The sequence below is a fragment of the Tribolium castaneum genome, chromosome 8 (assembly GCF_031307605.1).
Source record: "Tribolium castaneum strain GA2 chromosome 8, icTriCast1.1, whole genome shotgun sequence".
Taxonomy (NCBI): Eukaryota; Metazoa; Arthropoda; class Insecta; order Coleoptera; family Tenebrionidae; genus Tribolium; species Tribolium castaneum.
In genome coordinates this window covers 2,423,713-2,439,196 of record NC_087401.1, presented here as the reverse complement: position 1 = coordinate 2,439,196, position 15,484 = coordinate 2,423,713, and positions in this window count along the sequence as shown.

Sequence of the window (15,484 nt, the reverse complement as noted above, 5' to 3'; positions counted from 1 at the left end):
TTGACTCTCAGTCTGAATTGTTCATCAGTTCAAACAAAAACGGCTTACTTTAGACGATCTTTTGCTTTGAACAAGAAAACTTACATCGAACAGACTAAAAACGTATTAATCTGGCATAAAAGAGCAATTTATGTATCACTTTGGATAAAGGCAGCTAATCCTATTCGTTTCATTGCTTAAAATAGACAAAATTGTTAATAAATCTAACAAAAACGCTGTATTCTAGCACAAAATACTAATTACATTATAGTTTCGACGAGAATAGCTTATTTGGAATGATTCTATGCTTCCAAACGAGTAAATTTTTAATAAACAGATGCCAAACATCATGTTTTGTCCTATAAAGACATTTTATATTGCAGTTTGTATTAAAACAAAATATTTTCGTTGATTCTTTGTTAGAAGCAGCAAACCTAACATTAAAGAATCTGAAAACTTTGTATTCGGACACAAACCACCGAATTTTGTTTCAGTTTAGACAAAAACGGTTGATTTTCGACAATATTTTGCTTTGAACAAGAAAGCTTATATCAAACTGACTAAAAACGTCTTATTTTAGCACAAAACAAAAGATTTGCGTTATAGTCTTAAAGCTGATTCATGCCACAGTTTGGATAAAAACCAATTATTTTTGTTAATTCATTGTTACAAACAAGAAACCTTACATCAAAGAAACTGAAAACCCCTTATTTAGGCACAGAAATTCGAATTACGTTTCAGTCTGGACAAAAACTGCTTATTTTAGACGATCCTTTGTTTTGAACACGAAAACTTACATTAAAAAGATTAAAAACGTCTTATTCTGGCTGAAAACTGCAAATTATATATTACTCTAGATAAAAGCAATTTATCCTGATTACTCCTTTACTTAGAATAGAGTAAACTTGTATAAAACTTAATGAAAACTTTAAATTTCGTCTCAAAGAAATAATTTACGTTATAGTTTTGACCAGCACTGTTTATTTCAAACGAAATTATGATTCGAAACTAATGAACTTTTATGGGGCAGATGCAAAACCACATATTACCATATAAAGCGTTGTTTTAAAGCAAAGTATTACCTTTTGCAACAAGAAATTTCACGTCAAAGAAACTGAAAACTTCGTATCCATACATAAATATCTAATTACGTATCAGTTTAGGCAAATACAGCTTATTTTAAACGATTCCTTGCTATAAACAAGAAAAATTTTATCAAGCATATTGAAAACGTCTTATTCTCGAAAATAAGAGCAAATTATGTATCAGTTTTAACAAAAGCGGATTACTCTGTTTGATTCTATGCTTAGAGTAGAGTAAACTACTATAAAACGTAATGAAAACTCTATATTCAAGCTCAAAAGAACAAATTACGTTATAGTTTTGACAAAAAAAAATATTTCGGACGATTACATACTTCGAAGTAAGCAAACTTTAATTGAACATGTGCAAAAAGCTAATACTTTGCTTTAAAATAATGATTTATGTGGTAATATGGTATTTTGCATCTGTCCTATAAAAGTTTACCCGTTTCGCTCCATTGAATCATTAGAAATAAATTATTTTGACACAACAACAACAAAAATAATTTGTTTTTGTTTAAACTGTAACATAAGTCGCTTTTATAAAACGAACTAAGACGTTTGGCATCTGCTTAGTGAAAGTTTTCTCGTTTGGGGGCATAAAATCGTTTGAAATTAACAGTTCTGGTCAAAACTATTACGTAAATTATTTCTTTGTATCACTTTAAAGATTTGCGTTATAGTCTTGACGAGAACTGTTAATTTCAAACGATTCTATGCTTTGAAACCAGTATACTTTCACTGAACAGAGGCAAAACGTCTGATTTCGCCTTTAAAAAACGATTTATGTCACAGTTTGGATTCAAACCAATGATTTTCGTTTATTTATTGTTACAAACAAGAAACCTTACATCAAAGAAACTGAAAACCTCTTATTCAGGCCCAGAAAATCAAATTACGTTTCAGTCTGGACACAAATTGCTTATTTTAGACGATTCTTTCTTTTGAACACGAAAACTTACATTAAAAAGATTAAAAACGTCTTATTCTGGCTCAAAACTGCAAATTATGTATTACTTTGGATAAAAGCAGTTAATCCTGATTACTCCTTTGCTTAGAATAGAGCAAACTTGTATAAAACTTAATGAAAACTTTAAATTTCGTCTCAAAGAAATAATTTACGTTATAGTTTTGACCAGAACTGTTAATTTCAAACGATTTTATGCCCTCAAACGAGAAAACTTTCACTAAACAGATGCCAAACGTCTTAGTTCGTTTTATAAAAACGACATGTTACAGTTTAAACAAAAAAATTATTTTCGTTGTTGTGTCAAAATAATTTATTTCGAATGATTCAATGGAGCGAAACGAGTAAACTTTTATAGGACAGATGCAAAATACCATATTACCACATAAATCGTTATTTTAAAGCAAAGTATTAGCTTTTGCACTTGTTCAATTAAAGTTTGCTTACTTCGAAATATGTAGTCGTCCGAAATAATTTTTTTTGTCAAAACTATAACGTAATTTGTTCTTTTGAGCTTGAATATAGAGTTTTCATTACGTTTTATAGTAGTTTACTCTACTCTAAGCATAGAATCAAACAGAGTAATCCGCTTTTGTTAAAACTGATACATAATTTGCTCTTATTTTCGAGAATAAGACATTTTCAATATGTTTGATAAAATTTTTCTTGTTTATAGCAAGGAATCGTTTAAAATAAGCTGTATTTGCCTAAACTGATACGTAATTCGATATTTGTGCATGGATACGATGTTTTCAGTTTCTTTGACGTGAAATTTCTTGTTGCAAAAGGTAATAATTTGCTGGTCAAAACTATAACGTAAATTATTTCTTTGAGACGAAATTTAAAGTTTTTATTAAGTTTTATACAAGTTTACTCTATTCTAAGTAAAGGAGTAATCAGGATAAATTGCTTTTATCTAGAGTAATATATAATTTGCAGTTTTCAGCCAGAATAAGACGTTTTTAATCTTTTTAATGTAAGTTTTTGTATTCAAAACAAAGGATCGTCTAAAGTAAGCAGTTTTTGTTCAGACTGAAACGTAATTCGAATTTCTGTGCCTGAATAAGGGGTTTTCAGTTACTTTGATGTAAGGTTTCATGTTTGTAACAATGAATTAACGAAAATAATTGGTTTTTATCCAAACTGTGGCATGAATCGTTTTTAAAAGGCGAAATAAGATGTTTTTCCTCTGTACAGTGAAAGATTACTCGTTTCAAAGCATAGAACCGTTTGAAATTAACAGCTCTCGTTAAGACTATAACGCAAATCTTTTGTTTTGTGCTAAAATAAGACGTTTTTAGTCAGTTTGATATAAGTTTTCTTGTTCAAAGCAAAATATTGTCGAAAATCAACCGTTTTTGTCTAAACTGATACAAAATTCGGTGGTTTGTGTCCGAATACAAAGTTTTCAGATTCTTTAATGTTAGGTTTGCTGCTTCTAACAAAGAATCAACGAAAATATTTTGTTTTAATACAAACTGCAATATAAAATGTCTTTATAGGACAAAACATGATGTTTGGCATCTGTTTAATAAAAATTTACTCGTTTGGAAGCATAGAATCATTCCAAATAAGCTATTCTCGTCGAAACTATAATGTAATTAGTATTTTGTGCTAGAATACAGCGTTTTTGTTAGATTTATTAACAATTTTGTCTATTTTAAGCAATAAAACGAATAGGATTAGCTGCCTTTATCCGAAGTGATACATAAATTGCTCTTTTATGCCAGATTAATACGTTTTTAATCTGTTCTATGTAAGTTTTCTTGTTCAAAGCAAAAGATCGTTTAAAATAAGCCGTTTTTGTTTGAACTGATAAACAATTCAGACTGAGACTCAACAAAAATAATTTGTTTTAATCCAAACTGATACTTTTTGACCCTATAAGAGTCCTATAAGAGTCCGAGATACGCCGATCTCGTCAAGTCTATAACGTAATTCGTTTTTTTGTGTCAGAATACGACGTTTTCTGTCTGTTTAATATAAGTTTTTAATAATAATAATAATAACAATAATAATAATAATAATAATAATAATAATAATAATAATAATAATAATAATAATAATAGTAATAATAATAATAATATTAATAATAATAATAATGAAAATAATAATAGTAATAAAAGTAAGCTTAGTTTTCTAAGCAAAAATGAAGCTTATTTTGTGTGTTATATGAGCGTTTTCTCATTTCTATGCAAGAAATCATCTGTGATCTGTGTTTTTAGGCAACAAATTGTCTAAAATTAATATCTCATTTTAAAACTGGTATAAAAACATTTACTATACAAAAGTTATAATCAGTTTTTAATAATAATAAAATTAATAATAATAATAATAATAATAATAATAATAATAATAATAATAATAATAATAATAATAATAATAATAATAATAATAATAATAATAATAATAATAATAATAATAATAATAATAATAATAATAATGATAATAATAGTAATAGTAACATAAGTAATAATAATAATAATACTTTTAATAAGGAAAAATGGAGCTTATTTTGTGTGTTACATGAGCGTTTTTTCATTTCTATGCAAAAGATCATGTGTGATCTGTGTTTTTAGGCAATCTAACCCATTTTATAGTTTTTAATATTTAACAAAAATTTGCTTTAAAATAAAATGTTTGAAAAACTGAAATTAAACTAAATTAATTGTGTCTAACACTTTAGTAGAGGAAAAAGGAGGAGACATAAAAGTCACTAAAGTCTTAGAGTTGTCTTTAGTCGTCATATTAATAACAATACCATTTATAATAACAATACTAGTAGTACTAAATTTGCTTATATGCAAGCGCTTACTTAAGGTAACAGTTTTTTTGTTTTTTGCTTATATCTCGAAAACAGTTACTCCTAACAATTTTTACTTTTTCACCAAAATTAAAGGTGATAAAATTTCCTACAAAATAGTTATTTGCATTTTTCATGTAGAACTAACCCTAAGCGAGATATAAGTTTGAAAATAATTAATAATTAAAAAAAAGTGTTTTAACAGAAATTGTCTTGTGATTTAAAATACAATTAATTTATTGAGTCCAATACTTTATTAGAAGAAAAAGGAGGTAACATAAAAGTCACTGAAGTCTTCAGAGTCGTTTTTAAATGCTGCATTTTTGTCTTCGTCTCAAACATTGAAAACTGAATTACATTTTTGTTCAGTAACAGTTACAGTTTTCTTATTGGTTTTTTGCTTATATCTCGAAAACAGTTACTCCTATCAATTTTTATCTTTCTTTCAAAATTAAAGCTGATAAAATTTCCTACAAAATAGTTATTTGCATTTTTCTTGTAGGACCAACCATAAGCGAGTTATAGAGTTGGATATAAATAATATTTAACAAAAATTTGCTTTAAAATAAAATGTTTGAAAAACTGAAATTAAACTAAATTAATTGTGTCTAACACTTTAGTAGAGAAAAAAGAAAAAGACATAAAAGTCACCAAAGTCTTCAGAATCGTTTTTAGTCGTCATATTAATAACAATAACATTAATAATAATAATACTAATAGTACTAAATCTGCTTATATGCAAGCGCTTTATTAAGGTAACAGTTTTTTGGTTTCTTGCTTATATCTCGAAAACAGTTACTCCTATGAATTTTTGTCTTTCTTTCAAAATTAAAGCTGATAAAATATTCTACAAAATAGTTATTTGCATTTTTCTTGTAGGACCAACCATAAGCGAGTTATAGAGTTGGATATAAATAATATTTAACAAAAATTTGCTTTAAAATAAAATGTTTGAAAAACGGAAATTAAACTAATTTAACTGTGTCTAACACTTTAGTAGAGAAAAAAGGAAAAGACATAAAAGTCACTAAAGGTTTCAGAGTTGTCTTTAGTTGTCATATTAATAACAATAACATTAATAATAATAATACTAATAGTACTAAATTTGCTTATATGCAAACGCTTAATTAAGGTAACAGTGTTTTGGTTTCTTGCTTATATCTCGAAAACAGTTACTCATATCAATTTTTATCTTTTTACTAAAATTCAAGCTGATAAAATTTCCTACAAAATAGTTATTTGCATTTTTTTGTAGGACCAACCATAAGCGAGTTATAGAGTTGGATATAAATAATATTTAACAAAAATTTGCTTTAAAATAAAATGTTTGAAAAACCGAAATTAAACTAAATTAATTGAGTCTAACACTTTAGTAGAGGAAAAAGAAAAAGACAAAAAAGTCACTAAAGGTTTCAGAGTTGTCTTTAGTTGTCATATTAATAACAATAACATTAATAATAATAATACTAATAGTACTAAATTTGCTTATATGCAAACGCTTAATTAAGGTAACAGTGTTTTGGTTTCTTGCTTATATCTCGAAAACAGTTACTCCTATCAATTTTTATCTTTTTACTAAAATTCAAGCTGATAAAATTTCCTACAAAATAGTTATTTGCATTTTTCATGTAGGACTAACCATAAGCGAGATATATGATTGAAAATAATTAATATTTAAAAAAAAAGTGCTTTAACAGAAAATGTCTTGTGATTTAAAATACACTTAATTTATTGGGTCCAATACTTTATTAGAAGAAAAAGGAAGTGACATAAAAGTCACTGAAGTCTTCAGAGTCGTTTTTAAATGCTGCAGTTTCGTCTTCGTCTCAAACATTGAAAACTGAATTACATTTTTGTTCAGTAACAGTCACAGTTTTCTTATTGGTTTTTTGCTTATATCTCGAAAACAGTTACTCCTATCAATTTTTATCTTTTTATCAAAATTAAAGCTGATAAAATTTCCTACAAAATAGTTATTTGCATTTTTCTTGTAGGACCAACCATAAGCGAGTTATAGAGTTGGATATAAATAATATTTAACAAAAATTTGCTTTAAAATAAAATGTTTGAAAAACTGAAATTAAACTAATTTAATTGTGTCTAACACTTTAGTAGAGGAAAAAGAAGAAGACATAAAAGTCACTAAAGGTTTCAAAGTTGTCTTTAATCGTCATATTAATAACAATAACATTAATAATAATAATACTAATAGTACTAAATTTGCTTATATGCAAAAGCTTAATTAAGGTAACAGTGTTTTGGTTTCTTGCTCATATCTCGAAAACAGTTACTCCTATCAATTTTTATCTTTTTACTAAAATTCAAGCTGATAAAATTTCCTACAAAATAGTTATTTGCATTTTTTATGTAGGACTAACCATAAGCGAGATATAAGATTGAAAATAATTAATATTTAAAAAAGAAGTGCTTTAACAGAAAATGTCTTGTGATTTAAAATACACTTAATTTATTAGGTCCAATATTTTATTAAAAAAAAAAGGGGGTGACATATAAGTCACTGAAGTCTTCAGAGTCGATTTTAAATGCTGCATTTTCGTCTTCGTCTCAAACATTGAAAACTGAATTACATTTTTGTTCTGAAACGGTAACAGTTTTTACTTTGGTTTTTTGCTTATATCTCGAAAACAGTTACTCCTATCAATTTTTATATTTCTTTCAAAATTAAAGCTGATAACATTTCCTACAAAATAGTTATTTGCATTTTTCTTGTAGGACCAACCATAAGCGAGTTATAAAGTTGGATATAAATAATATTTAACAAAAACTTGCTTAAAAATAAAATGTTTGAAATACTGAAATTAAACTAAATTAATTGTGTCTAACACTTTAGTAGAGAAAAAAGAAAAAGACATAAAAGTCACCAAAGTCTTCAGAATCGTTTTTAGTCGTCATATTAATAACAATAACATTAATAATAATAATACTAATAGTACTAAATCTGCTTATATGCAAGCGCTTTATTAAGGTAACAGTTTTTTGGTTTCTTGCTTATATCTCGAAAACAGTTACTCCTATGAATTTTTGTCTTTCTTTCAAAATTAAAGCTGATAAAATATTCTACAAAATAATTATTTGCATTTTCTTGTAGGACCAACCATAAGCGAGTTATAAAGTTGGATATAAATAATATTTAACAAAAACTTGCTTAAAAATAAAATGTTTGAAATACTGAAATTAAACTAAATTAACTGTGTCTAACACTTTAGTAGAGAAAAAAGGAAAAAACATAAAAGTCAGTAAAGGTTTCAGAGTTGTCTTTAGTTGTCATATTAATAACAATAACATTAATAATAATAATAATAATAGTACTAAATTTGCTTATATGCAAACGCTTAATTAAGGTAACAGTGTTTTGGTTTCTTGCTTATATCTCGAAAACAGTTACTCCTATCAATTTTTATCTTTTTACTAAAATTCAAGCTGATAAAATTTCCTACAAAATAGTTATTTGCATTTTTCATGTAGGACTAACCATAAGCGAGATATATGATTGAAAATAATTAATATTTAAAAAAAAAGTGCTTTAACAGAAAATGTCTTGTGATTTAAAATACACTTAATTTATTGGGTCCAATACTTTATTAGAAGAAAAAGGAAGTGACATAAAAGTCACTGAAGTCTTCAGAGTCGTTTTTAAATGCTGCAGTTTCGTCTTCGTCTCAAACATTGAAAACCGAATTACATTTTTGTTCAGTAACAGTCACAGTTTTCTTATTGGTTTTTTGCTTATATCTCGAAAACAGTTACTCCTATCAATTTTTATCTTTTTTTCAAAATTAAAGCTGATAAAATTTCCTACAAAATAGTTATTTGCATTTTTCTTGTAGGACCAACCATAAGCGAGTTATAGAGTTGGATATAAATAATATTTAACAAAAATTTGCTTTAAAATAAAATGTTTGAAAAACTGAAATTAAACTAATTTAATTGTGTCTAACACTTTAGTAGAGGAAAAAGAAGAAGACATAAAAGTCACTAAAGGTTTCAAGGTTGTCTTTAATCGTCATATTAATAACAATAACATTAATAATAATAATACTAATAGTACTAAATTTGCTTATATGCAAACGCTTAATTAAGGTAACAATGTTTTGGTTTCTTGCTCATATCTCGAAAACAGTTACTCCTATCAATTTTTATCTTTTTACTAAAATTCAAGCTGATAAAATTTCCTACAAAATAGTTATTTGCATTTTTTATGTAGGACTAACCATAAGCGAGATATAAGATTGAAAATAATTAATATTTAAAAAAGAAGTGCTTTAACAGAAAATGTCTTGTGATTTAAAATACACTTAATTTATTAGGTCCAATACTTTATTAAAAAAAAAAGGGGGTGACATATAAGTCACTGAAGTCTTCAGAGTCGATTTTAAATGCTGCATTTTCGTCTTCGTCTCAAACATTGAAAACTGAATTACATTTTTGTTCTGAAACGGTAACAGTTTTTACTTTGGTTTTTTGCTTATATCTCGAAAACAGTTACTCCTATCAATTTTTATCTTTCTTTCAAAATTAAAGCTGATAACATTTCCTACAAAATAGTTATTTGCATTTTTCTTGTAGGACCAACCATAAGCGAGTTATAGAGTTGGATATAAATAATATTTAACAAAAATTTGCTTTAAAATAAAATGTTTGAAAAACTGAAATTAAACTAATTTAATTGTGTCTAACACTTTTGTAGAGGAAAAAGAAGAAGACATAAAAGTCACTAAAAGTTTCAAAGTTGTCTTTAATCGTCATATTAATAACAATAACATTAATAATAATACTAATAGTACTAAATTTGCTTATATGCAAACGCTTAATTAAGGTAACAGTGTTTTGGTTTCTTGCTCATATCTCGAAAACAGTTACTCCTATCAATTTTTATCTTTTTACTAAAATTCAAGCTGATAAAATTTCCTACAAAATAGTTATTTGCATTTTTTATGTAGGACTAACCATAAGCGAGATATATGATTGAAAATAATTAATATTTAAAAAAAAGTGCTTTAACAGAAAATGTCTTGTGATTTAAAATACACTTAATTTATTGGGTCCAATACTTTATTAGAAGAAAAAGGAAGTGACATAAAAGTCACTGAAGTCTTCAGAGTCGTTTTTAAATGCTGCAGTTTCGTCTTCGTCTCAAACATTGAAAACCGAATTACATTTTTGTTCAGTAACAGTCACAGTTTTCTTATTGGTTTTTTGCTTATATCTCGAAAACAGTTACTCCTATCAATTTTTATCTTTTTTTCAAAATTAAAGCTGATAAAATTTCCTACAAAATAGTTATTTGCATTTTTCTTGTAGGACCAACCATAAGCGAGTTTTAGAGTTGGATATAAATAATATTTAACAAAAATTTGCTTTAAAATAAAATGTTTGAAAAACTGAAATTAAACTAATTTAATTGTGTCTAACACTTTAGTAGAGGAAAAAGAAGAAGACAAGAAAGACAAAAATTCATAGGAGTAACTGTTTTCGAGATATAAGCAAGAAACCAAAAAACTGTTACCTTAATAAAGCGCTTGCATATAAGCAGATTTAGTACTATTAGTATTATTATTATTAATGTTATTGTTATTAATATGACGACTAAAAACGATTTTGAAGACTTTGGTGACTTTTATGTCTTTTTCTTTTTTCTCTACTAAAGTGTTAGACACAATTAATTTAGTTTAATTTCAGTATTTCAAACATTTTATTTTTAAGCAAGTTTTTGTTAAATATTATTTATATCCAACTTTATAACTCGCTTATGGTTGGTCCTACAAGAAAAATGCAAATAACTATTTTGTAGGAAATGTTATCAGCTTTAATTTTGAAAGAAAGATAAAAATTGATAGGAGTAACTGTTTTCGAGATATAAGCAAAAAACCAAAGTAAAAACTGTTACCGTTTCAGAACAAAAATGTAATTCAGTATTCAATGTTTGAGACGAAGACGAAAATGCAGCATTTAAAATCGACTCTGAAGACTTCAGTGACTTATATGTCACTCCCTTTTTTTTCTAATAAAGTATTGGACCTAATAAATTAAGTGTATTTTAAATCACAAGACATTTTCTGTTAAAGCACTTCTTTTTTAAATATTAATTATTTTCAATCTTATATCTCGCTTATGGTTAGTCCTACGTAAAAAATGCAAATAACTATTTTGTAGGAAATTTTATCAGCTTGAATTTTAGTAAAAAGATAAAAATTGATAGGAGTAACTGTTTTCGAGATATGAGCAAGAAACCAAAACACTGTTACCTTAATTAAGCGTTTGCATATAAGCAAATTTAGTACTATTAGTATTATTATTATTAATGTTATTGTTATTAATATGACGATTAAAGACAACTTTGAAACCTTTAGTGACTTTTTTTCTTGCTTATTTCTCGAAAACAGTTACTCCTATCAATTTTTATCTTTTTACTAAAATTAAAGCTGATAAAATTTCCTACAAAATAGTTATTTGCATTTTTCTTGTAGGACCAACCATAAGCGAGTTATAGAGATGGATATAAATAATATTTAACAAAAATTTGCTTTAAAATAAAATGTTTGAAATACTGAAATTAAACTAAATTAATTGTGTCTAACACTTTAGTAGAGGAAAAAGAAGAAGACATAAAAGTCACTAAAGGTTTCAAAGTTGTCTTTAATCGTCATATTAATAACAATAACATTAATAATAATAATACTAATAGTACTAAATTTGCTTATATGCAAACGCTTAATTAAGGTAACAGTGTTTTGGTTTCTTGCTCATATCTCGAAAACAGTTACTCCTATCAATTTTTATCTTTTTACTAAAATTCAAGCTGATAAAATTTCCTACAAAATAGTTATTTGCATTTTTCTTGTAGGACCAACCATAAGCGAGTTATAGAGTTGGATATAAATAATATTTAACAAAAATTTGCTTTAAAATAAAATGTTTGAAAAACTGAAATTAAACTAATTTAATTGTGTCTAACACTTTAGTAGAGGAAAAAGAAGAAGACATAAATGTCACTAAAGGTTTCAAAGTTGTCTTTAATCGTCATATTAATAACAATAACATTAATAATAATAATACTAATAGTACTAAATTTGCTTATATGCAAACGCTTAATTAAGGTAACAGTGTTTGGTTTCTTGCTCATATCTCGAAAACAGTTACTCCTATCAATTTTTATCTTTTTACTAAAATTCAAGCTGATAAAATTTCCTACAAAATAGTTATTTGCATTTTTTATGTAGGACTAACCATAAGCGAGATATATGATTGAAAATAATTAATATTTAAAAAAAAAGTGCTTTAACAGAAAATGTCTTGTGATTTAAAATACACTTAATTTATTGGGTCCAATACTTTATTAGAAGAAAAAGGAAGTGATATAAAAGTCACTGAAGTCTTCAGAGTCGTTTTTAAATGCTGCAGTTTCGTCTTCGTCTCAAACATTAAAAACCGAATTACATTTTTGTTCAGTAACAGTCACAGTTTTCTTATTGGTTTTTTGCTTATATCTCGAAAACAGTTACTCCTATCAATTTTTATCTTTTTTTCAAAATTAAAGCTGATAAAATTTCCTACAAAATAGTTATTTGCATTTTTCTTGAAGGACCAACCATAAGCGAGTTATAGAGTTGGATATAAATAATATTTAACAAAAATTTGCTTTAAAATAAAATGTTTGAAAAACTGAAATTAAACTAATTTAATTGTGTCTAACACTTTAGTAGAGGAAAAAGAAGAAGACAAGAAAGACAAAAATTCATAGGAGTAACTGTTTTCGAGATATAAGCAAGAAACCAAAAAACTGTTACCTTAATAAAGCGCTTGCATATAAGCAGATTTAGTACTATTAGTATTATTATTATTAATGTTATTGTTATTAATATGACGACTAAAAACGATTTTGAAGACTTTGGTGACTTTTATGTCTTTTTCTTTTTTCTCTACTAAAGTGTTAGACACAATTAATTTAGTTTAATTTCAATATTTCAAACATTTTATTTTTAAGCAAGTTTTTGTTAAATATTATTTATATCCAACTTTATAACTCGCTTATGGTTGGTCCTACAAGAAAAATGCAAATAACTATTTTGTAGGAAATATTATCAGCTTTAATTTTGAAAGAAAGATAAAAATTGATAGGAGTAACTGTTTTCGAGATATAAGCAAAAAACCAAAGTAAAAACTGTTACCGTTTCAGAACAAAAATGTAATTCAGTATTCAATGTTTGAGACGAAGACGAAAATGCAGCATTTAAAATCGACTCTGAAGACTTCAGTGACTTATATGTCACTCCCTTTTTTTTCTAATAAAGTATTGGACCTAATAAATTAAGTGTACTTTAAATCACAAGACATTTTCTGTTAAAGCACTTCTTTTTTAAATATTAATTATTTTCAATCTTATATCTCGCTTATGGTTAGTCCTACATAAAAAATGCAAATAACTATTTTGTAGGAAATTTTATCAGCTTGAATTTTAGTAAAAAGATAAAAATTGATAGGAGTAACTGTTTTCGAGATATGAGCAAGAAACCAAAACACTGTTACCTTAATTAAGCGTTTGCATATAAGCAAATTTAGTACTATTAGTATTATTATTATTAATGTTATTGTTATTAATATGACGATTAAAGACAACTTTGAAACCTTTAGTGACTTTTTTTCTTGCTTATTTCTCGAAAACAGTTACTCCTATCAATTTTTATCTTTTTACTAAAATTAAAGCTGATAAAATTTCCTACAAAATAGTTATTTGCATTTTTCTTGTAGGACCAAGCATAAGCGAGTTATAGAGATGGATATAAATAATATTTAACAAAAATTTGCTTTAAAATAAAATGTTTGAAATACTGAAATTAAACTAAATTAATTGTGTCTAACACTTTAGTAGAGGAAAAAGAAAAAGACATAAAAGTCACTAAAGGTTTCAGAGTCGTTTTTAGTCGTCATATTAATAACAATAACATTAATAATAATAATACTAATATTACTAAATTTGCTTATATGCAAGCGCTTAATTAAGGCAACAGTTTCTTGCTTATATCTCGAAAACAGTTACTCCTATCAATTTTTATCTTTTTACAAAAATTAAAGCTGATAAAATTTCCTACAAAATAGTTATTTGCATTTTTTATGTAGAACTAACCATAAGCGAGATGTAAGTTTGAAAATAATTAATATTTAAAGAAAAAGTGCTTTAACAGAAAATGTCTTGTGATTTAAAATACACTTAATTTAATGGGTTCAATACTTTATTAGAAGAAAAAGGAGGTGACATAAAAGTCACCAAAGTCTTCAGAGTGGTTTTTAGTACTAAATTTGCTTATATGTAAGCCCTTATTTAAGGTAACAGTTTTTTGGTTTCTTGCTTATATCTCGAAAACAGTTACTCCTATCAATTTTTATCTTTTCACTAAAATTAAAGCTGATAAAATTTCCTACAAAATACTTATTTGCATTTTTCATGTAGGACTAACCATAAGCGAGATATAAGTTTGAAAATAATTAATATTTAAAAAAAAATTGTTTTAACAGAAAATGTCTTGGGATTTAAAATACACTTAATTTATTGGGTCCAATAGTTTATTAGAAGAAAAAGGAGGTGACATAAAAGTCACTGAAGTCTTCAGAGTCGATTTTAAATGCTGCATTTTCGTCTTCGTCTCAAACATTGAAAAATGAATTACATTTTTGTTCAGTAACAGTTACAGTTTTCTTATTGGTTTTTTGCTTATATCTCGAAAACTGTTACTCCTATCAATTTTTATCTTTATTTCAAAATTAAAGCTGATAAAATTTCCTACAAAATCGTTATTTGCATTTTTCTTGTAGGACCAACCATAAGCGAGTTATAGAGTTGGATATAAATAATATTTAACAAAAATTTGCTTTAAAATAAAATGTTTGAAAAACTGAAATTAAACTAATTTAATTGTGTCTAACACTTTAGTAGAGGAAAAAGAAAAAGACATAAAAGTCACTAAAGGTTTCAGAGTCGTCTTTAGTCGTCATATTAATAACAATAACATTAATGATAATAATACTAATAGTACTAAATTTGCTTATATGCAAACGCTTAATTATGATAACAGTGTTTTGGTTTCTTGCTTATATCTCGAAAACAGTTACTCCTATAAATTTTTATCTTTTTACTAAAATTAAAGCTGATAAAATTTCCTACAAAATAGTTGTTTGCATTTCTTTTGTAAGACCAACCATAAGCGAGTTATAGAGTTGGATATAAATAATCGTCAACAAAAATTTGCTTTAAAATAAAATGTTTGAAAAACCGAAATTAAACTAAATTAATTGTGTCTAACACTTTAGTAGAGGAAAAAGAAGAAGACATAAAAGTCACTAAAGGTTTCAGAGTCGTCTTTAGTCGTCATATTATTAACAATAACATTAATAATAATAATACTATTAGTACTAAATTAGCTTATATGCAAACGCTTAATTAAGGTAACAGTTTTTTGGTTTCTTGCTTATATCTCGAAAACAGTTACTCCTATCAATTTTTATCTTTTTTTATTTTTATATCAAATTTTTGTTAAAGATTATTTATATCCAACTCTATAACTCGCTTATAGTTGGTCCTACAAAAAAATGCAAAAAACTATTTTGTAAAAAATTTTATCCGCTTTAATTTTGAAG